The following is a 24,275-nucleotide window of genomic DNA, read 5'->3' as shown; positions in this document are numbered from 1 at the left end:
AGCCAGGAATTCTGATAGCTATCTCCTAGAACAGAGAAGACAGCTACCATTCAAAGGTTACTATGGAAACCTACTGCCTACAAAACTTTCCTCTAAAAAAGCTAGCCCACTTCAGTCAGCGTGTGTCCTTTCCTTGGACTTGTCTGCATTGACTCTCTAACCTGTAATCTCCCTCCTTTTCTTTAATAAACTTTACCACTTATTCCTACTGGCACTCTCACCACCAAATTCTTTTGGTTTTCAGAGTAACAAACCTGGATCAGGGCTCAACTGGCACCATTGCCAGCCAGGCACCGGTTACAACAGAAGCTAAAAGAAATACCCAGGAGCCCAAGAAGAAAGCCACAGACAGAACAGCCAGAAGCTGAAAACAACAAACTCAGGAGAGAAAAACCAGCAAATGCTGATATGTGCCTTCCCATGCGTGATGGTTAGGTTCTGGTGTCAACTTGGCCAAATGATTATACCCAGTTGTCTGCAAGAATATTTTATGGCTGGTGTATTAACTCATCAATCAATTGATCACATCTGTGGGCTGATTATATCTGTGGTAAACTAAGGCATGTCTCCCACAATGAGATAATCCAATTAGTTGAAGGCTTTTAAGGAAGAAGAGAGACTCTTTTGCTGCTTCTTCAGCCAGCGAGCCTCTCTTGTGGAGTTCATCCAGACCCTTCATTGGAGCTGCCAGCTTCATAGCCTGCCCTATGGATTTTAGACTCTTCCATTCCTATGGTTGTGTGACACCTGTTTCTAAATCTCATATTTACAGATCTCTCCTGTTGGGTCTGTTTCTCTAGAGAACCCTGACTAACACAGCTTGGTACTGAGAGTGGTTCTTGAGAAACAGAATCTTAAACATCAGTTTTTACCATTGGTTTTCTACTCTGACTAGATTCAGGAGCACTAATGACTGATTCTGTAGCACGAAAACCAGGAACGAGGCTGCAGGCCTCCAGGAACGTTCCGCAAAGTTAGAACAGGCTGAGACTAAGGATCCGCAGTTTCGGGAAGCAGGTTTTATTAGCTCGTGTGCACAAGGGCTCAGATGAGTCACCTCAAAAGTCTGAGCCCCGAACAAAAGGCAAGCTTAGCTTTTATAGACTTTTTGACATGTTAAAGACAAGGTACACAATTGGCTGATTTAAGTTGAGAACCGTTGAGGGGCCCCCACCCCAGGAATGTCTTCTTTTGCCTACGTGCATCTTTACAAGTTCCTGAAGGCTGGGGGAGGGGGTTTCTATACCAGGAAATGTGCCTTATCTCGCTTGCCTGCAAGGAGAGGGGGTTTAGGGATTTTTTATAGAGAGCACAGCTAAACCAGAAAGACGGAAAGGCCTGCCTGCTACAATTCCAATACTCAAGATGGCACTGACAGTCCATGGGGTGAGTTGGCAAAAGAGATACTCAAAATATAAGCATTAGATTCTCCTAATCGTATGCTTATATGAAGCAAGGCTCTGAGTGATAATGTTTTTGACACCTTTATGGAGTTTTGTGGAATTAAGAGGTACAATGATGTTGGCTGGTTGTTGTTAGATACACTGGATATAGTAATAAGGGAAAGGGATGAGCTAAAGCCTTCAAATTTGAAACTCCAGTACCATATGAATGATGTTAATGATTCCATATATGCCCTGAAAGAAAATCTAATTTCCTGTGGTCACAGACAAGAGATCTCTGAAAAACATACACAAAGCCTCATTGTACAAGTCCCAGATTTACAATGCAATCTAAAATTTCAACCTTGCAGGGTGTCTGCTGTTAAAGTAAGGGCTTTGATTGCAAAAGAATGGTATCCTGAACCGTGGGATGGTGATATATGGCTTGATAATGATGGCAATGGGGAGATGGGATCCCTTGAACTTGCTGAGACTTTGCTAGCTAGACCTGTAATGGACTGCCTTGAGGAAAGAGCTTCCCAACCTCCAGCCTGTCTTGAGGAAACAGCTTCCCAGCATCCTCTTTCACCAGATGGAAACAGCATCCTCTTTCACCAGATGGAACTGCAATGGAATACCTAGAGGTAATTGGGTTGAAAGACACTTCTATTTCGTTTCATGACCCAGAGCCACCCTTCTTTTCCTCAAGACCTATAATTAGACTTGTATTAGTTAGGGTTCTCTAGAGAAACAGAATCAACAGAGAACACTCACAAATATAAAATTTATGAAAGTGTCTCACGTGACCATGGGAATGCAGAGTCCAAAATCTGCAGGGCAGGCTGTGAAGCCAACGATTCCGATGGAGGGTCTGGATGAACTCCACAGGAGAGGCTCACCAGCGAAAGCAGGAAGAGAGCATGTCTCTACTGAATCCTCCTTAAAAGGCTTCCCATAATTAGATTAAGCATCACTCATTGCAGAAGACACTCCCCTTTGGCTGATGACAAATGGAATCAGCTGTGGATGCAACTGACATGGTCATGATTTAATTCTATGAAATGTCCTCATCGCAACAGACAGGCCAGCACTTGCCCAAGCAGACAAACAGGTACCACCACCTGGCCAAGTTGACATGTGAACCTGACCATGACAGTCCACCCCTTGTCAACTTGACAGCCATACATACCACCTTAAACCATACCTAATTTCTAAATAAAAAACAATAAAACACACATTTTTCTTTCACCTAACAATACTCAATTGTCCTGCATATGACTGGAAACACATGAAATCTCTCCAGAATAGGGTGTAAATCCTTGGGTAATATTCATTTTTAAACTTGATATCTTACCATGTAAATTGTACAATATGAACAAAACAGCATTACAGTCCTTGCTACTGTAACTGATCATGTGGTAGAAGTTCATATTTATCACTACCTTCTTCCACTACCCATTCCATGTTTCCTTTACCCTCAGCAAGCACCTCAGCTGGCCATGGTTCGTTGCCTGGTGGGGTGACCCAAACCTTCATTCCTGAAGTTTCAGACCCATTGGTAGTCCTGCCTGGATTGGGTTGTGGCAGTTTTCCATTGATTTAAATCACAGGGCATGGTAGTACTAAAAGACACCCTAGGGGATCTCCTATATTCCAAGAAAACTCTTCTTTACCTCCATTGTGTAGTTGCAGTAATATTTCCCCCTGATAGTCAGAGTCAATCACCCCAGACAATAATGCAATTCCCTTCTTGACTTGTTGATCCAGGGGCATGAGTAGCCAAAAGTGACCAGGTGGCAGTCTTAGATTCTATTTCAATGGAGTCATTGTTGTTTCTCCTGGTGGAAGCACTCCCCCTTTTGGAACTAAAAATTGTAGACCAGCAGAGCTCAGGGTTGCAGGGACAGGAAGCAAAAATTTTCCTATTGGATCACTAGGGGTAATAGTGGCCAGTGCCTCTCCCATTTCCACCCCTTGATTCCTGGACCCATGGATCCTGGCTATGGAAGGAACAGCACCATACAGCAGATGCTGATTCAGAGCATATACAGCTTCTTGGACAACATTACCCCAGCCTTTCAAGGTATTGCCACCTAGTTGGCACTGTAATTGAGTTTTCAAAAGGCCATTCCACCATTCTATCAATCCAGCTGCTTCTGGATGATGGGGAACATGGTAAGACAAGAGAATTCCGTGAGCATGTGCCCATTCCCACAATTCATTTGCTGTGAAGGGTGTTCCTTGATCAGAAGCAATGCTATGTGGAAAACCGTGATGATGGATAAGACATTCTGAAAGCCCATGGATGGTAGTTTTGGCAGAAGCATTGGGTGCAGTGAAAGGAAACCCATATCCAAAGTATGTGTATATTCCAGTTAGAAAAAATTGCTGCCCCTTCCATGAAGGGAGTGGTCTAGTGTAATCAGACTGCCACCATGTAGCTGCGTGGTCACCTCAGGGAATGGTGCCATATCGGGGGCTGAGTGTAGGTCTCTGCTGCTGGCAGACTGGGCAATAAGCAGTGGCTGTCGCCAAGTCAGTCTTGGTGAGTGGAAGTCCATGTTGCTAAGCCCATGCATCACCTCCATCCCCACCACCATGACCACTTTGCTCATGAGCCCATTGGGCAATGACAGGAGTTTCTGGGGAGAGAGACTGACTGATATTCACAGAATGGGTCATCTTATCCACTTGGTTATTAAAACCTCCCCCTGCTGAAGTCACCCTCTGGTACACATTCACATGGGACACAAATATGTTCACGTTTTTAGACCACTCAGAAAGGTCTATCCACGTACTTCTTCCCCAGATTTCTTTGTCACCAATTTTTCAGTCATGGTCTCTCCAAGTCCCTGACCATTCAGCCAAACCATTAGCAACAGCCCATGAGTCAGTATACAAATGCAGCTCTGACCAGTTCTTCTTACAAGCAAAATGAACAACCAAGTGCACTGCTTGAAGTTCTGCCCACTGGAAGGATTTCCTCTTACCACTGTCCTTCAAGGACACCCCAGAAAGGGGTTGTAGTGTTGCAGCTGTCCACTATCGGGTGGTACCTGCATATCATGCTGAACTATCTGTAAACCAGGCTCAAGTTTTCTCTTCCTCAGTTAATTCACTGTAAGAAACTCCCAAAGAGGCCATAGCTCTGGTTTGGGAAAGAGAAGGTAATGTGGCAGGAGTGGAGACCATGGGCATTTGGGCCATTTCTTCATGTAACTTACTTGTGTCTTCAGAACCTGCTCTGGCCCTATCTCGTATATGCCTGTTCTAGTTTGCTAGCTGCTGGCATGCAACACACCAGAGACAGATTGGCTTTTAATAAAAGGGGATTTATTTTGTTGGTTCTTCAGAGGAAAGGCAGCTAACTTTCCACTGAGGTTCTTTCTTATGTGGAAGGCACAGGATGGTCTCTGCTGGTCTTCTCTCCAGGCCCCTGGGTTCCAACAACTTTCTCTGGGGTGACTTCTTTCTGCATCTCCAAAGGCCTGGGCTGAGCTGCAAGTGCTGAGATGAGGAATGCCGAGATGCTTAGGTTGTGCTACTTGGCGTGCTCTCATTTGAGCACCAGCCAATTAAGTCAAACGTCACTCATTGCAGCAGACAGCCTTCTAACTGACTGCAGATGTAATTAGCAACAGATGAGGTTGACATACCATTGGCTTATGTCCACAGCAACAAGACTAGGTATGCTCACCTGGCCAAGTTGACAAGTGAATCTAACACAATACCATTTCCATTTTACAATAGAGTGCTGCTGTGCACACCCAACTTTATGACTTGGTGGGTCAGACAACACCCAACTCATGATAGACAACTCAGGTCTCATGGTAACTTGGTGGCCCATGGTTAAGCATTCAGTCTCTCCTAAGGCCCAGTAGCAGGCCAAAAGCTGTTTTTCAAAAGGAGAATAGTTATCTGCAGCAGATGGTAAGTCTTTGCTCCAAAATCTTAAGGGTCTGCATCGTGATTGTCCTATGGGGGCTGCCAAAGGCTCCTGACAGCATCTCTATTTGCCACTTACCCTTTCAGCATCATTGGATCTGCTGGATCATAAAGCGCAAGTGGCAGAGCAGCTTGTACAGCAGCTCGGACCTGTCGCAGAGCCTCCCCTTGTTCAGGTCCCCACTCAAAATTAGCAGCTTTTATGGTCACTCGATAAATGCGCCAGAGTTGTACACCCGAATGAGGAATGTGTTGTCACCAAAATCCAAAGAGACCAACTAGGCATTGTGCCTCTTTTTTGGTCGTAGGAGGGGCCAGATGCAGCAACTTATCCTTCACCTTAGAAGGGATATCTCAACATGCCCCACACCACTGGACACCTAGTAATTTCACAGAGGTGGAAGGCCCCTGTATTTTTGTTGGATTTATCTCCCATCCTCTAACACACAAATGCCTTACCAGTAAGTCTAGAGTAGTTGCTACTTCTTGCTCACTAGGTCCAATCAACATGATATCATCAATCTAATGGACCAGTGTGATGTCTTTTGGGAGGGAGAAATGATCAAGGTCCCTGAGGACAAGATTATGACATAGGGCTGGAGAATTGATATATCCCTGAGGTAGGACAGTGAAAGTATATTGCTGACCTTGCAAGCTGAAAGCAAACTTTTCTGGTGGCCCTTACTAATAGCTATTGAGAAAAAAGCATTTGCCAGATCAATAGCTGCACACCAGGTACCAGGGGATGCACTGATTTGCTCAAGCAATGATACCACATCTGGAACAGCAGCTGCAATTGGAGTTACTACCCGGTTGAGTTTATGATAATCCACTGTCATCCACCAAGAACCATATGTTTTCTACACAGGCCAAATAAGAGAGTTGAATGGGGATATGGTTGGAATCATCACCCCTGCATCCTTCAAGTCCTTAAGAGTGGCAGTAATCTCTGCAATCCCTCCAGGAATCCGGTATTACTTCTGATTCACTATCTTGCTCAGTAGGGGCAGTTCTAGTGGCTTCCACTTGGCCTTTCCCACCATAATAGTCCTCACTGCACAAGTTAGAGAGCCAATGTGGGGATTCTGCCAGTTGCTTAGTATGTCTATACCGATTATACATTCTGGAACTGGGGAGATAACTACAGGATGGGTCTGGGGGCCCACTGGACCCACTGTGAGATGAACATGAGCTAAAACTCCAATGATCCCCTGGCCTCCATAAGCCCCCACTCTGACTGGTGGACCAGAGTGACGTTTTGGGTCCCCTGGAATTAATGTCGCTTCTGAACCAGTGTCTAATAATCCCTGAAATATCTGATCATTTCCTTCCCCCAATGCACAGTTACCCTGGTAATAGGCTGTCGGTCTCCTTGGGGAAGGCTTGGGGGAAGGTTAACAGTATAAATTTGTAGCAGTGTAACAGGGTTCTCCCTCAATGGGATCTGGCTTCCCCTTCATTCAAGGGGTTCTGGGTCTATAAACTGTTTCAAGTCTGGAAATTGATTAAGGGGCTGTGACTGTGTTTTTGTAATTCAGGTTAAACTTCTGTTCAATGATCTAGAACTCTTTTGTTTATACAGCTTGAATAAGCATTTAGTAGACTGCCCTTCTATTGTATTTCTAGGTACCCCATGATTTACTAGCCAATGCCACAAATCTCTGCGCGTCATATAATTTTGACGCCTGCTTTGAGTTTGCTGTCTATTATAATAGCCATGTCTACCCTGTCTTTGGCGATTAAGTGCTGCCACCTGGCTTCTGCCAACTCGGGATCCTGTCATCCCCATTGTGTTTAAGGATTCCAGCTCAGTGACAGCAGTTCCTACAGTAATATCTGACCTACTGATAAGTGCAACTACAGAGCTCTTCAGGGGTGATGGTGCTAGTCTCGCAAATTTATTTCTCACTGTCTGGTAAAAGGTGCATCCTCTGGACATTCCTGGGGTGTAAGAGCAGGCTTTGCATGATAAATCCACTCTAACATTCCAATCTCTGTAAGCCTCTGGATCCCCTCATCTACATTATACCAGGGCAGTTCTGGCATTTCAACCTCAGGTAATGTTGGCCACCTTTTTTTTTTTTTTTTTTTTTTAACATGGGCAGGCACCGGGAATCGAACCCGGGTCCTTGGGCATGGCAGGCAAGCACTCTCACCTGCTGAGCCACCGTGGCCCTGTTGGCCACCTTTTGATCTATGTTTCAACCAACCATCCAAACAAACTGCTAATACCTTTTCTAACCCCTCGAGCTATGACATTGAAAATCTCTGTTTAGTGGGCCCAAATCAATAAATTCAGCCTGATCCAGCCTTATAATCCTGCCACCATTATCCCACACCCTTAAAATACATTGCCACACATATTCCCCATGATTTCTGTCTATATAAATTGGAAAACTGACACAGTTCTTTTGGAGTATAACATACCTCCTCATGTGTGATACCTTTTACCTCACCTTTAGGGGCCTGTTGGGAGTTATAGGTCTGGTAGAAATGAGGGGTGGTGGGGGTGGGTCATGAAAAGAATTAGAAATATCTTCCAAGCCATTTGTTCAGTGTCTTCATTTGCAGGTTCATCTGGTGAAACAGGATTAATCAATCTAAGGCTAATCCCTTCAGGAGGAGGTTGGGTGGCCAACTCCTCAAGGCAGGCTGGAGGTGGGGTGGTTATGTCCTTAGGGCAAACTATTACAGGGTTATCTAGAGAAGACTCAGCATGACCTAGGATTTCAACCTCACCCCCGACATCATTATCAATCCATATGTCACCATCCCGTTTTTCAGGGTCCCACTCCTTTCCAATCAATGCCTTCACTTTAAAGGCAGACACCATGCAACATTGAGATTTCAGTTTACGTTGTAAGGTTGCTACTCTAACAATAAGATTCTGAGTCTGATTTTCAGAGATCTCAAGTCTATGGATACAGGAAATAAGATTTTCATTCAGGATACCCATAGAAACATCTACATCTGTCAGACAGCACTTCTCATTTGAAGACTTAAGCCCATCCCTTTCACTCCTTAATGTAACCAGTGAATCTAACAACAACCAGTCATCATCTCTATACTTCTTATTTCCACAAAACTCTGTAAAGGTGTCAAAAAATATTATCCCCTGGAACCTGGCTTCGTACAAGTGAAGCGTTAGGAGGATCAAATGGTGATATTTTGACTATCTCTTTTGCCAGCTCACTCCATGGATGGAGAGTGTCATTCTGATTATGGGAATCAGAATCCTTAGTGCCTTTGAGTCCAGTCAGAGTAGAAAATCATTCATAAAAACCCATTTTTAAGATTCTGTTTCTTAAGAACCACTCCTGGTACCAAGGTGTATTAGTTAGGGTTCTCTAGAAAAACAGAATCAACAGGGAACACTCACAAATATAAAATTTATAAAAGTGTCTCACGTGATCATGGGAATGCAGAGTCCCAAATCCTCAGGGCAGGCTGTGAAGCCAACTATTCCGATGGAGGGTCTGGACAATCTCCAAAGGAGAGGCTCACCAGCTGAAACAGGAAGAGCCTATCTCTTCTGAATCCTCCTTATAAGGCTTTCAGTGATTACATTAAGCATCACTCATTGCAGAAGACACTTCCCTTTGGCTGATTACAAATGGAATCAGCTGTGGATGCAGCTGAAATGATCATGATTTAATTCTATGAAATGTCCTCATCACAACAGACAGGCCAGCACTTGCCCAAGCAGACAAGCAGGTACCACCACCTGGCCAGGTTGACACATGAACCTGACCATGACAAGACTAAAGACCCAACAGGCCCCAAAAGGTGAGGTGCAAAGTGTGACCCATGAGAAGGTACACTATACTCCAAAAGAACCACATGAGTTTTCCAATCTATATAGACAGAAATCAGGAGAATACGTATGGGAATGGATAGTAAAGGTTTGGGATAATGGTGGAAGGAATACAAAGTTGGATCAAGCTGTATTTATTGATATGGGCCCACTAAGCAGATATTCTGCATTCAGTATTGTAGCTTGAGGGGTTCGAAAGGGCATTAACTATTTGTTTGGATGGTTGTCTGAAGCACATATCCAAAGGTGGCTGACATTACCTGAGGTGGAAATGTTAATCAATCACCATAGACAAGGTGGGCATGCCCAACATAATGGACAGCAGACTCAAAGCAGCAGTCAAATAATCTAACTCACAGAGACTTGTGGTGTTGGCTACTAGATCATGGGGTACCTAGAAATAAATCAGATAGGCAATCTACTAAATTCTTGTTTGAGAAGTATAATCAGAAGAATTCTAGGTCAAGTGAACAGACATCTAATTTGAATTACAAAAACAAAGAATCATGGCCCCTTAATCAATTCCTTGAGGTAGTTTTCTCGACCCAGAGACCCTCAAATGAGGGGAGGGCTGGTTATCTTTGAGGAAGGACCCTTTTACACTGCCCAAAATTTGCACTGTTAACCTTCCTCCCAGCCTTCCCCAAGGAGACCTACGGCCTTTTCCCAGGGTGATTATGCACTGGGGTAAAGTAAATGATCAGATATTTCAGGGATTATTACACACTGGCTTAGAAGTGACACTAGTTCCAGGAGATCCAATCACTCTGGTAGACCACTCAGAGAAGGGGCTTATGGAGGTCACATGATTGATGGAGTTTTAGCTCAGGTCCATTTCATGATGGGTCCTTTACGTGATAATTACCCCAGTTCCAGAATGCATAATTGGAATCAACATATACTCAGCAAAATGGCAGAATCCACACATTGGTTCTTTGACTTTTAGAGTGAGGGCTAATATGGTAGGAAAAGACAAGTGGAAACCACTAGAACTTCCTCTACCTAGCAAAATAGTGAACCAAAAGCAATACCATATTCCTGCAGGGATTGCAGAGATTAGTGTCACTCTTAAGGACTTGAAGTATGCAGGGGTGGTGAGTCCCACCACATCCCCACTCAACTCTCCTATTTGGCCTGTGTAAAAAACAGATGGGTTTTGGAGGATGACAGTGGATTATCATTAACTTAACCAGGTGGTGACTCCAATTGCAGCTGCTGATCCAGATGTGATATCATAGCTTGAGCAAATCAATACATTGCCTGGTGCTTGGTATGCCGCTATTGATCTGGCAAATGTTTTTTCCTCAACAGCTGTGAATAAGACCACCAGAAACAGTTTGTATTCAGCTGACAAGGCCATAAGTATACCTTCATTGTCTTAACTCCAGGGTTTATCAACTCTCCAGCCTTATGTCACAATCTTGTCCACCAGGACATTGATCATTTCTCTCTCCCACAAGACATCACATTGGCCCATTATATGGATGATATCATGCTGATTGGACCTAGTGAGCAAGAAGTAGCTTATTGGTAAGGCATTTTCAGGTTATGAGGTGGGGGATAAATAAAACAAAAATACAGGGACCTTCCACCGCAGTGAAATTTCTAGGTGTCCAGTGGTGTGGGGCATTTTGAAATATCCCTTGTAAGGTGAAGGATTAGCTATTGCATCTGGCCCCGCCTATGACCAAAAAACAGTCACAACACCTAGTTGGCCTCTTTGGATTTTGGAGACAACATATTCTTCATTTGGGTGTGCTGCATCAGTACATTTACTGAGTGAACAGGAAAGCTGCTAGTTTTGAGTGGGGACTGGAGTAAGAAGAGGCTCTGTGACAGGTCCAGGCTGCAGTGCAAGCCACTTGGGTCATATGATCCAGTGAATCCAATGGTGCTAGAAGTGTCAGGGGAAGATATGAATGCTTTCTGGAGCCTTTGACAGGCACCTATAGGAGAATCACAATGCACACCCTTAGGATTTTGGAGCAAAACCTTACCATCTGCTGCAGATAACTACTCTCCTTTTGAGAAACAGCTTTTGGCCTGCTACTGGGCCTTAGTAGAGACTGAATGCTTAACCATGGGCCACCAAGTTGCCATGAGACCTGAGTTGTCTATCATGAGCTGGGTGTTGTCTTACCCACCAAGCCATAAGGTTGTGTGTGGACAGCAGCACTCTACTGTAAAATGGAAATGGGGTATTAGAGATAGTGCTTGAGCAGGTCCTGAAGGTCCAAGTAAATGACATAGGGAAAAGGCCCAAATGCCACATTACCTTCTTTTCCAGACCAGAGCTATGGCCTCTTAGGGAGTACCTTACAGTCAGTTGACTAAGGAGGAGAAAACTCTCACCTGGCTTACAGATGGTTCTGCATGATATGCAGGGACCACCCGGAAGTGGACAGCTGCAGCACTATAACCCCATTCTGGGATGTTCTTAAAGGACAGTGGTGAGGGGAAATCCTCCCAGTGGGCAGAACTTTGAGCAATGCACTTGGTTGTTTATTTTGCTTGGAAGTAGAATTAGCCAGAGGTGCATTTGTGTACTGACTCATGAGCTGTTGCTAATGGTTTGGCTTGATGGTCAGGGACTTGGAAGGAGAATGATTGGAAAATCTGTGACAAGGAGGTCTGGGGAAGAGATATGTGTATAGACCTTTCTGAGTGGGCAAAGAACTTGAAGATATTTGTGTCCCATGTGAATCTGCACCAGAGGGTGACTTCAGTAGAGGAAGGTTTTATTAATCAAGTGGATAAGATGACCTATCCTGTGGATACAATCATCCTTTTTCCTCATGCACTCCTGTAATTGCACAATGAGCTCATGAACAAAGTGCACCTGGTGGTAGGGATGGAGTTCATGCATGAGCTCAGCAACATGGACCTTCACTCACCAAGTCTGATCTGGCCACAGCTGCTGTTGAACAGCAGCTGAAACTGATACTCAGTACCCAATATGGCACCATTATGGCACCCAAGCTGATCAGCCTGGTACCTCATGGCAGGTTTATTACATTGGACCACTTCCATCATGGAAGGGGCATCAATTTCTTCTAACTGGAATAGATACATACTCTGGATATGTGTTTGCATTCCCTGCACACAATGCTTCTGCAAAACTTACCATATATGGACTTACAGAATGCTTTATTCACCATCATGGTATTCCATACAGCATTGCTTCTGATCAAGGAACCCATTTCACAGCAAATAAAGTGTATGAATTGGCACATGCTCATGAAGTTGTCTTGTCTTACCATGTTTCCCATAAACCTGAGGCAGCTGGGTTGATAGAATGGTGAAATGGCATTTTGAAGACCCAATTATGGAGCCAACTAGGTGGCAATACCTTGGCTGAGGCAATGTTCTCCAGGAGGCTGTGTATGCTCTGAATCAGCATCCACTCTGGCGCTGCTTCTCCCATAGCCAGGATTCATGGATCCAGGAATCAAGGGGTGGAAAATGACAGTGGCGACACTCACTCTCACCCCTATTGATCCATTAGAAAACTTTTTGCTTTCTATTCCTCAAACCTTAATCTCTGCTGGTCTATAGGTCTTAGTTTCAAAAGGAGGAGTGCTCCTTCCAGGAGATACAACAATGATTCCATTGAACTGGAAATTAAGACCGCCACCTTGCCACATTGGTCTTCTCATGCCATGGAATCAACAGGCACAAATGGGGATTACCATTCTGTCTGGGGTGATTGATCCTGACAAACAAGGGGAAATAGGAATGCAACAACAGAAGTAAAGAAGAGTTTTTCTGGAATACAGGTGATCCCCTATGAAGTCTCTTAGTACTACCATGCCCTGTGATTAAAGTCAATGGAAAACTGCAGCCACCCAATCCAGGCAGGACTACCAATGGCCCAGAAACTTCAGGAATGAAGGTTTGGTTCACCCCACCTGGCATAGAATCATGACCAGCTTAAGGGTTTGCTGAGGGTAAAGGGAACATGGAATGGGTAGTAGGATAAGGTAGTGATAAATATGAACTACGATCACACGACCAGTTACAAAAACAAGGACTGTGAGCGAGTATGTTTGCATTTGTACATAAACAAATATCTTTTCTTCCTCTTATAATATGACATAAGTTGTATTGTTCATGTTATTGTATTAAAGTCATAGGATATGAAGTTTAAGAGTGAATGTTACCTAAGGACTTCCATCATTTCTGGAGAGATGTAGTATGTTTCTGGTTGTATGAAGGAAAGTTGAGTATTATGTGGTGAACCATATGTCTGCTATTGTTACCTATTTGGAAATTAGGTGCATTCTAGGTGATGAGTATGGCTGCCAAGTTGATAAGGACTGGACTGTGTTGGATAGGTTTTGGTGTGAACTTGGCCAAATGATTATGTCCAGTTGTCTGGTCAGGTGAGCACTTGCCTAACCACTGCTGCAAGAATATTTATTGACTGGTATTTTAAGTCATCAGTCAGTTGATTGCCTCTGTGGCTGATTACATCTTTGATCAATTAAGGTACATCTCCCACAATGAGATAATCCAATTAGTTGAAGGCTTTTAAGGAAGAAGAGAGACTCTTTCACTGCTTCTTCAGCCAGTGAAACTCTCCTATGAAGTTTATCCAGACACTTATTCGAAGCTGTCTGCTTCACACCCTGCCCTACAGATTTTGGATTCTTCCATTCTCATAGTTTTGTGACACCTTTTTATAAATTTCATATTTGCAGATCTCTCCTGTTGGCTGTTTCTCTACAGAACCCTAAAACACCATGTGACAGAGGAATCTCAGATCCACAGCAGTCTTTCTTTGGCAAGAAGGTATTGTCCTGTTGATATCTTGAATTGGACATTTTCACAGCTTTAGAACCATAAACTTTTAAACTAATCAATCCCCATTGCTAAAGCCAATCCATTTCTGGTTTATTGCTTTCTAGCAGCTATAGCAAGCCAGATTGGCACCAAGAAGTAGGGTGCTGAGATTTCAAATACCCAAAGTGCTGGAACAGCTTTATATATGGATAAGGGGAAGATTCTGGAAGAATTGTGAGGTGCTTGATAGAAAAGGCCTATATTGCTTTGAAGAAACTTGTGGAGGGCCAGGAGCAATTAATCAGGCCCAAGCAGGGAAAGTCCCCACAACATTGGGGTGGAATGTCCCCAAGAGTTAAACAATAACCAATGTTAGGGAACTATAGTTTCTTTTGTTATCTCAAACTACTTTCACCTAGAGGACATATTCTAAGAGGGGTGGGCACACCAGAGATGAGTTTCCCATGTCTGTCTTTCCAAGCCAAAACAAGGTCAGGAACCCAATAAGGGGACTCAGACCAGCTCCAAAGTGCCCTTGGGAAGGAATCATGTGGGGTACTAGGTGCTTTTTCCATAGCTCCCTGAAATTGAGCTTTCTTGACCTGCCCAGAAAATGCAGCCCTTGAACTTGTTGCCTTGAGCCCTGAGGAAACACACTATCATTAAGTCTCGTCTTTCATTTCCTCTAGCCTTGGCGAGTCTACCAATGACTGCCCTAAGAGCCAGGCCCCCAGTGATCCAAAGTTGCTAATTAAAGGCCATGATCAGTGATCAGCTGTGTCCACCCATGGTCTTGTGGAAGTGGATTTTAAACCCCTTTCTGTCACCAATGAACTAGCCATTGCTGGTCACCATAGTGGCCTGCTGTGAGAGTATGGCGTAGGTGCTGGTAACCACCACACAGAAAGATTAATTACTGGTCTTTATCATAATTCACCAGCCTCTTCATCCTGCTCTTCCCTAGATGCTCTACAGTGTTCTACTGTTCCAGACTTCCAAAAATACTTGCTTTGGACAGTTCTATCTGTTTAATAGTTTTGGTGGAGGGATTGAATCTTGGAGCTACCTATCTTGCCATCTTTCCACAATCCTCACCCCATAAATATTTTGCCTTTCACTTTCATTATTTTGTATAAGGACATTCATTTTCCCTAGCACCATTGAAGAGACTATTATTTTGACATAGAGTTGATATGGCACCTTTTTGAAAAATCAGTTGGCCATAGATGTCAGGGTTTATTTCTGAACTCTCAATTTGATTCCATTGGTCCACATGTCTGTCCTTGTGCAAATGCTGTGATGTTTTGATTGCTGTAGCTTTGTAATGCATTTTAAAATTGTGAATTGTGGGTCCTACAACTTCACTCTTTTATTTCAATATGGTTTTAGCTATTTGGGGTCCCTTGCCTTTCTATATGATTTTGATAATTGTTTTTCCATTTCTCAAGGTTGTTGGAATTGTGATTGTGATTGCATTGAAATTGTAAGTCACTTTGAATAGAATTCAAATCCTGACAATATGTAATCTTACTGTCCATGAAAACAGAATGGCCTTCCATTTACTTAAGTTTTCCTTAATTCCTTTCAGCGATGTTTTCTAGTTTTCCATGCACAAGTCCTTTACAAACTTGGTTAACTTTTTTCTGAGATATTTGATGATTTTAGTTGCTTTTACAAATGGAAAAATTTAATTCCCTTTTCAGGTTGTATATTAATAGTGTATAGGGACATCACTGAGTTTTCCATGTTGATCTTTTGCTCTGCCACATTGCTGAATTAGTTTACTAGCTCTCATAGCTTTATTGAGGATTTTTCAACATTTTCTATACATAGAGATAGGACATCTTAAAATAAGGAAAGTTTACCTCATTCATTTCTTAATTTTATTCCATTGCTCTAGATCTGTCCTTTTCCCAGTATCATGCTGTTTTGATTACTGTAGCATTGTAGTAAGTTTTAAGATCGGGAACTGTGAGTTCTAAAACTTCATTCTTCTTATTCAAGATGGCTTTAATTATTTGGACCCCATTACACTTCCATATAAATTTGATGATTGGCTTTTCCATTTCTGCAAAAAAGTTGAGATTTTTATCACAATTGCATGAATCTGTAAACTGCCTTCGGTAGGATTGCAATCTTAATGATATTTAGTATTCAAATCCATTAAATGGAATGGCCTTCTGCTTAATTTATTTAGCAATGTTTTGTAGTTTTCTGTGTAAAAGCCCTTTACATCCTTGGTTATATTTATTCCTAGATATTTGATTATTTTAGTTGCTCCTGTGAGTGTAATTTTTCTTGATTTCTTATTCTGATTGTTCATTTCTTGTTTATGGAAACACTATTGATTTTGGGGTACTGATATAGTACTCCACCACTTTGCTGAATTCATTTTTTGGCTCTAGGAGCTTTCTTGTGGATTTTTCAGGGTTTTTTGTTTATAAGATCTTATCTGCAATAGAGATAGTTTTACTTCTTCCTTTATAATTTGGACGACTTTTACTTCCTTTTCTTGCCTAATTCCTATGGCTAGAACTTCCAGTAAAATGTGGAATAACTATGGTGACATTTGGCATCCTTCTCTTACTCCTAATCTTAGGAGTAAAGCTTTCAGTCTCTTATGATCAAATATAACACTAGCTGTGGCTTTTCTTATATAGCCTTTATGATAATGAAGAATTATCCTTTTATTCCTGGTGCTCTAATTTTTTTTTTATTAAGAGGTGCTTAATTTTGAGAAATGTATTAACTCTGTATCAATTGAGATGATTATGTGGTTTATTTCCTTTGTTCCATTAATGTGATGTATTACATTAATTTTCTTATGTTGAATCATCCATGCATTCCTGTAGTAAATCCCACTTGATCCTGGTGTACAATGCTTTCAATACACCGTTGGATTAAATTTTCAATATTATGTTGAGGATTTTTACATCTAGATTCATACAGGATGTTGTTCTCTAAATTTCTTTTCATGTATATTTATCTGGCTTTGGTATAGGGTGATATATGCTTCATAGAATGAATTAGTAAGTGTTTCCTTGATTTTAACTTTTTGTAAGAGTATGAACAGGATTGGTGTTAATTCTTCCTTGAAAGTTTGTTAAATTTCACCTGTAAAGCATTTGATCCTAAGGTTTTCTTTGTTTGGAGGTTTTTTTAAGCATTTTTTTTAATTGTGAAAAATAACACACACACACACACAAACACACATATATAAAAGCAATAAATTTCCAAGTACATTTTAAACAACTAGTTTATACAACAGATTTTAAAGTTTGGTATGAGTAAGTTCCATGATTTTTCATTTTTTCTCCTAGCAGCTCCAAGTCACTGGAGACCAAAAGAAATATCAATATATTGATTCAGCAGTCATATTCATTTGTTAAATCCTATCCCCTCAATTATACTCTTCTTTCTTTTTTCTTTTTTAATGAAAAATAACATATATTTAAAAAGCAATAATTTTCAAAGTATATCACAACAATTAATTATAGAATAGATTTCAGAGTTTGGTATGGATTACAATTCCACAATTGTAGGTTTTTATTTCTAGCTACTTTAAGGTACTGGAGACTAAAAGAGATATTAATATACTGATTCAGCACTATACTCATTTATTAAACCCAACCTTCTCTGCAAAACTCCACCATCACCTTTCTTCTTTCTGTTATGCTTTAGGGGTATTTGGGCTATGGCCATTCTAACTTTTTCATGTTGGAAGGGGCTGTCAGTAATATGATAGGGAGATAGAACTAGTTGATATTCTGGAAAAGCTGGCCCCTCTGCATTTCAGGACTTATCTGGTCAAGGGACCTATCTGGAGGGTGTAGTCTTCTGGAAAGTTACCTTAGTGCATGGGACCTTTGAAGAATCTTATATAATGCCCCAGATATTCATTAGGATTTGGCAGGAATGGTTTCGATTGGGATTTGGCAAATTACAATAGGTAGCAATGTCTAAATGAAGTTTGCATAAGAGTGACCTTCAGAGTAGCCTCTTGACTCTATTTGAACTCTCTCAGCCTTAGGTTTTTGATTAGTGATTCAATCTCTTCATTTTACTAGTATGTTGAGATCTTTTATTTCTTCTCAAGTCAGTATAGGTAGTTGACATGTTTCTAGGAATTTCTCCATATATTACGTAATTTTTTGGCATGCAATTGTTCATAGTATCCTCTTATAATTGTGCTTATTTCTGACATTGGTAATAAGTCCCCTTTTGCATTTCTCATATTAGTTATTTACATCCTCTCTTTTTTTTCTTTATTAGTCTAGCTATAGGTTTGTTGATTTTACTGATCTTTTCAAAAAAGCAACTTTTGGTTTTGTTGAGTCTATTTTTTTTTCTATTTCATTTATGTTCACTCTAATCTTTATCTTTCTTATTTCTTTCCTCTGCTCACTTTGGGCTTCGTTTGCTCACTTTTTCTAGTTCTTCCAGTTTTGAGATTATGCGTCTGACTTGAAGTCTTTCTCCTTTTTAAATATAAGCTTCTAGAGTTATTAATTTCCTTCTCAGCACTGCCTTCACTCCATACCATAATTTTTGGCATGCTGAACTTTCATTTTTGTTGGCCTCAAATGCTTCCTAATTTTCTTCTGATTTCCTCTTTAACCCACTGCATACTTAAGAGAATTTACACAGCAGTGGGTTTCGTGAATGTTTATATTACCCTTTTGGTGTTTTAGATACAAACCAAAAGACAAATGTTAAACACAGGGACTCACATCCTACAGCAGCTCCCTGCTTACTGGGTAAGTATTCAGGATTTTAAGTTATTCTCTATTGTACATTCTTCGCAAGTCACACCTTGGACACAGGTGACTGATTCTAGTTAACCAAAATTTTCGTTTCCTAGGCTACGGCCTAGAAGGAAAGGTTGCTTGGAATTTCTTTGAAAATGTTACAAAGAAGCCGACTTCAAAATTTTCCCCTTTTCTTTAAGAGGCTCTTATTGAATCACTTCTGATCCTAAAATATTCTTAGATCTAAAAGACCAGATTATAAATTTGTGATTTTTTTTGGCTGGAAACCACCAGGTTTACTAAAAGTAGCATCATTATAAAAATTTTGATATTAAACAATAAAAATAAGGTTGTAAAATAATCTATTTAGAAATTGGTGATCTGAACACCAACAATATAATTACTTTTATAGAAAACAGTATAAAATTAGTATCCTGCCTGCCATGCCAGAGGACCCGGGTTTGATTCCCGATGCCTGCCCATATTAAATAAATAAATAAATAAAATTAGTATCCTGTTTAATTTCTAAAAAGCATGAATAGAAAGGTTGTAAAAACCCAGATTTTGTAAACTTTGCCAAAATGTTTGTTTGCATGCCGGTGACTTTAGCTTGCCAAATTTTCTTCTATTTCCTTAAAACAAATTCCGAAATTATAAAAGATATTGAACAGGGTCCCAACCAAAAGGAAAACTTAAAATACTTTCAACACAACCAGCTTCCCACTTACCCCTAGCCCCCCAATATATTTGGAAAGGAAATCACCAATTCTATTTTGTGTCATTTCCATTCATGAATAAAGACTGTTTACAAATCCCATTGTTAATTCCCCAGCTGACCTCTCAGGTGGAGGCTTGCATGGTCACTAGCGGGTTCTTGGTTTCCTCTGTGGAGGCAATCCTGTTCAGTTTGCTGACCTCAGCCTGGCAGCCAGGAATCTTCTTAGTGGTCACGTGACATCAGGCTTGCTTCATAAAGTGGTGGGTGTACATGGACACATGTACATGGTCACACACTGGACACAAAAGTTTCTTCTCCCCAGTGTGAGTTCGGCGGTGGCAAGAAACTTCATCTGAACGAACAAATTTTTTATTGTAGCCATTTCAGCTGCAGGTGAAAGGCTTTTCTCTGTGTGAGTCCAAAGGTGAGCGGGTGGGAACTTTTGAAGTAGTTTCTGGCAGCCCGGGAAGATACAAATACAGTTCCTCCATCGGGAGAAGTCTACTGGAGCCTGGAGGCAATGAACACCAGAGCAGGGTCGAGGGGCGGTAACTTGACACTGGATGAACAGGTGGCAGGCTGAGAGAGGGAAGCCTGGGGGAGAACCAGCATCACAGTTCCCCAAGGTACAGGTGGGCCCATGAACGCAGGCTGGTGCTCTGGAGCTGCCTGGGATAAGATGGTTTTGACTGTTCCTGCAGACATTGGAGGGTGGGTCTTCAAAAAGGCTGATATCATGCCACTCTCTCTGGTCACAGAGATCATTTGGCAAAGAACAGAGAGACTAGAGATGGGAACAGAAATCAGAGTGGTGGGTTTCCTTGGAAAATCATTTTCATAATTCTTTGGTGAGCAGGTCTGCATTGTAATGGGCCACCCTGCCTGCTGGCCTTTATCAGCAGGAATCAGGCCATCAGAGCTGTGCAAGCAAGGCCAACTGGACACCGAGTTAGTTCTGAGCAAACTGCCCACAAGGGGTGTATCCTGAATAGTCAAAATGTTCCAGAAACTGTGCTTCTCCCTCTCTCTTGTCTTGAGTCTGGGCTGGCGGAATGTGGAAAGGCGTAAGGACTCTCCCTCATATCGTGGATCACACTTATCAGCATGGCTCTAAAGAATGGGCTGGGGGCTGGCTCCAACATCTCAAGCCTTCAATCCAAGCAGCTCACTCTCTGCCTTCCTGCTCAGCACTTCTGCTGCCATGGCAGCAGGACGAGGGATAGCTGGGGCCATTCATGCTTTGGAATCAGTATCTGGGAAGGAACAGGTGTTTCTGTAGATGTTTCCATGAGATCGGAGCACTGAGGAGGAGTCATACACAGGGTTGATAAAGAATGGAAGTCCTTTGGTAGTTCAGGCGTGGCTGCATCCACATGCACAGTGGTGATGACATCCCTAAAGTTGGAGACAGGTGTGCAGGGTCTTATTCCTAATAGGTCACCTTTCTATCTTTGACTCCAGGAGCTTATGCCACAAGAGCCTCAACAACTTTGATGTCTGTCTGCTCCAAGATTCTGCAGATAGACCTTTTGCTATCATGCACTTCCTCTCCAGGATGGATTTACATATGTCCAGGAAAGAGTCACATACATCCGTGATGTCAACTGTGCCGGGGAGCTCCAGACACCAGTGCAGGTGGGTTTGGCCTGGCTGAGACTGCAAGGCACACAAGAGGCCAGGTGTGGGCCTATAATTACTTTTTATGCTTTTGCATTATAGCACCTGTAGGAAGTAAGAAGTGGAGTTACATAGCAAACAATACAATATAGTATTACTGGCATTTATAATTACTCAAATAGTTACCATCACTGCAGATCTTTATTTCTTTTTGCTGCTTTGACCACTGTTTAGTGTCCTTTCCCTTTAGCCTAAAGAACTCCCTTTAGTATTACTTATTGGGCAGGTATAGTGGTGATGACTTCCCTCAGATTTTTTTTTAATCTGATAATGTCTTAATCTCATCCTTATTTTTGAAAGGGCCTGGTCATACATAAAATTTTTTGCTGATACCTGTTTTCCTTCAACACTTTAAGTATTTCAATCCACTGCCTTATTGCCTGCATGATTTCTTTCTTTTTTTAAAATGAAAATAATAAACATAAACAGTTTATTTAAATTTAGCAAATCTGCAAGTTCCTACCAGCAAAACTTCTTCTGTGACACTTAAAGTAAAAAATAAAATCAAATAGATCAAACAAATTTTTCCTGACCTGGAAGTATGAATTTTAGAAGCTATCTGGAAATTGTTTTCCCTTATTATTTGAGTATATAGAGAAGAAATCCCTTTAGCTTTGCTAATCTTAGGAACATATAGTCACCTTCACAAAGTTGCACAAACCTCTATATTATTTATAAATTTTTAGGAAAAATAACCATATAAGTGTATTAATTCATTTTGAAATAAAAGTTTATATAATAAATTACAACCAGATATTTTAAGATATATTGAAATATAGGTGTCTTTTCAAAATTTTAAATATCAAGTGCATATTTCCAAAATATATTAATATATTACATTTTTTAAAACTTTTTTATTGTGTAGTATAACATACATACAAAGCAAAGAAATAAAAAAGCAATAGTTTTCAAAGCACTCTTCAACAAGTGGTTACAGGACAGATCTCAGAGTTTGTCATGGGCTACTATACAATCCTCTCATATTTTTCCTTCTAGCTGCTCCAGAATATAGGAGGCTAGAGGGCTTAAATATTTTTTATCATCACAATCAACTATTTTTCCTTCTATTTTGTGAAAAATAACATATATACAAAACAGCTATAAATTTCAAAGCACAGCACCACAATTAGTTGTATAACATATTTCAGAGTTCCATGTGGGTTATAATTTCACAATTTTGGGTTTTTTCTTCTAGCTGTTCTAAAATACTGGAGACTAAAAGAGATAACAATTTAATGATTCGGCATTCATATTAATTTGTTAAGTCCTATCTTCAATGTATAAGTCCACCATCACCTTTGATCTCTTCAACCTGTCTTTAGGGTTGTTTGGGCTATGGTAATTATAAATTTTTGATATTGCAAGGGTCTGTCACTAACATGAAGTAGGGAGAGGGAACTATCTGATGTTCTGGAGAGGCTGGACTAGGTTCCAAGACTTATCTGGACCAGGGACCCATCTGGAGGTTGTAGGTTTCTGGAAAGTTACTCTAGTGTATGAAACCCTTGTAGAATCTTATATATTGCCCTAGGTGTTCTTTAGGACTGGCTGGAATGGTCCTGGTTGGGGGTTGGCAGGTTATGACAGGTAGCAAGGCCTAACTGAAGCTTGCATAAAAGCAACCTCCAGAGTTGCCTCTCGACTCTATTTGAACTTTCTTTGCCACTGATACTTTATTAATTACACTTTTTCCCCCTTTTGATCAGGATGGATTGTTGATCCCACAGTGCCATGTATGGATTCATCACTGGGAGTCATCTCCCACGTTGCCAGGGACACTTTCACCCCTGGATGTCATTTCCCTCATATGGGGAGGGCAATGATTTCACTTGCAGAGTTGGGCTTAGAGAGACTGAGGCCACATCTGAGCAACAACAGAGGTCCTCCAGATGTAACTCTTAGGCATGCCTATAGGTAGTCTAAGCTTCTCCGCTACCTACATAAGCTTCACAAGAGTAAGCCTCATGATCGAGGGCATGGCTTATTGATTTGGGTGTTCCTAATTTTGACACAGGATCAGGGGATTCCCTGATGGTAAGGTTTAATACTTCCATATTCCTCCTCCCTTCCTTAAGGGGACTTTGCCAATACTTTTTGATTCTCTGCTTAATATATTCTTGGATGTTTCCAGGCATTACAATAATCTATACAGGATTAAAGGACCTCTTTCTTATTCTGTGCTCCCTGTGTTTCAGTTGTTCAAATGAGCTACACAGATAGGTTGAATCAGATTATGCACTACAGAAAATTTCAGCTCCAGATCAAATAAACCTTTCTTCCATTAGTCTCAAAGAGTATGTGTGGTTCTAAAATATAGACAGTGTCTTCCATACCCCTATGTTCTAAATTACTTTAACCCCAACCTATTTGGCTTCATTCTTATCTCTAAATATCAGGTTATATATATAAAACAGCCTCTCAAAATCCAGAAATATATATCACGACTGCGGACCTAATATGTCTGCTCTAAAAGCTTACATCTAGGCCCCTGTTTTTTTATAAACATTTTCTAAAGGTGACCATACCATTGTTGTTGTTTTGTTTCTGGCTTATTTTGTCTCATCAAATGTCCCACATGTTCATTCACATGGTTGCATGTCTCATGACTTTGTTCCTTTTTGTAGCAGCGCAAGTTTCATTTATAAGTATACACCATCACTCATCAATCTACTACTCTGTCAGTGCGTCCTTCAACAACCTGCATTCATTGGGCATCATGTAGAGGGCCCAAAGTCCACAGTCCATCAACATTCTCAATGTGAGATAATTTCATTGCCCCCAAGAGAAAGAAAACCAATAAACATACCCGTGCCAAATAGGAGATCTAAACCTCCCCTAACTCTTGTCCCTCACCCCATTATTTACCTTTGCTCTTGCTTCGGTAGTGCTGCTGGTTTCCTTTTGAACATAGCTCATAGCATGCAATAGCAATTTTCCCCCTGAACCCTGGACTTAAACATCATTTATACAAGAATCATATCTTTGAAGTAAGTCTTATGAGAACTAATTCATAATTCTAGTGTGAATCAGTGGGACATATAGGTCTATAGAACCTCTTTCAATCTTGTGCATCTTCAATGTGGTAATATTACTTCTAGACCCACTTCACTTCTATCTAATCCCTTACATTGGAGTTCAACCTCATTAGCTAATGGTTCACCCATCTCTAGCTTCTATGTACCTCTAAGTCCCATATATTCTGTATTATA

The 24,275-nt window shown here is 41.2% G+C and overlaps 1 pseudogene; it reads right to left on the bottom strand.

Moving 5' to 3' along the window:
* Window positions 1-19,511: 19,511 nt before the first annotated feature.
* Window positions 19,512-23,982, bottom strand: LOC143671880 (Krueppel-like factor 11 pseudogene; annotated as a pseudogene).
* Between the last annotated feature and the right edge of the window lie 293 nt (window positions 23,983-24,275).

This window comes from Tamandua tetradactyla, chromosome X (assembly GCF_023851605.1).
Source record: "Tamandua tetradactyla isolate mTamTet1 chromosome X, mTamTet1.pri, whole genome shotgun sequence".
Lineage (NCBI taxonomy): Eukaryota > Metazoa > Chordata > Mammalia > Pilosa > Myrmecophagidae > Tamandua > Tamandua tetradactyla.
The sequence above is the reverse complement of the archived record's forward strand: the minus strand, read 5'-3'. Positions and strand labels throughout refer to the sequence as shown.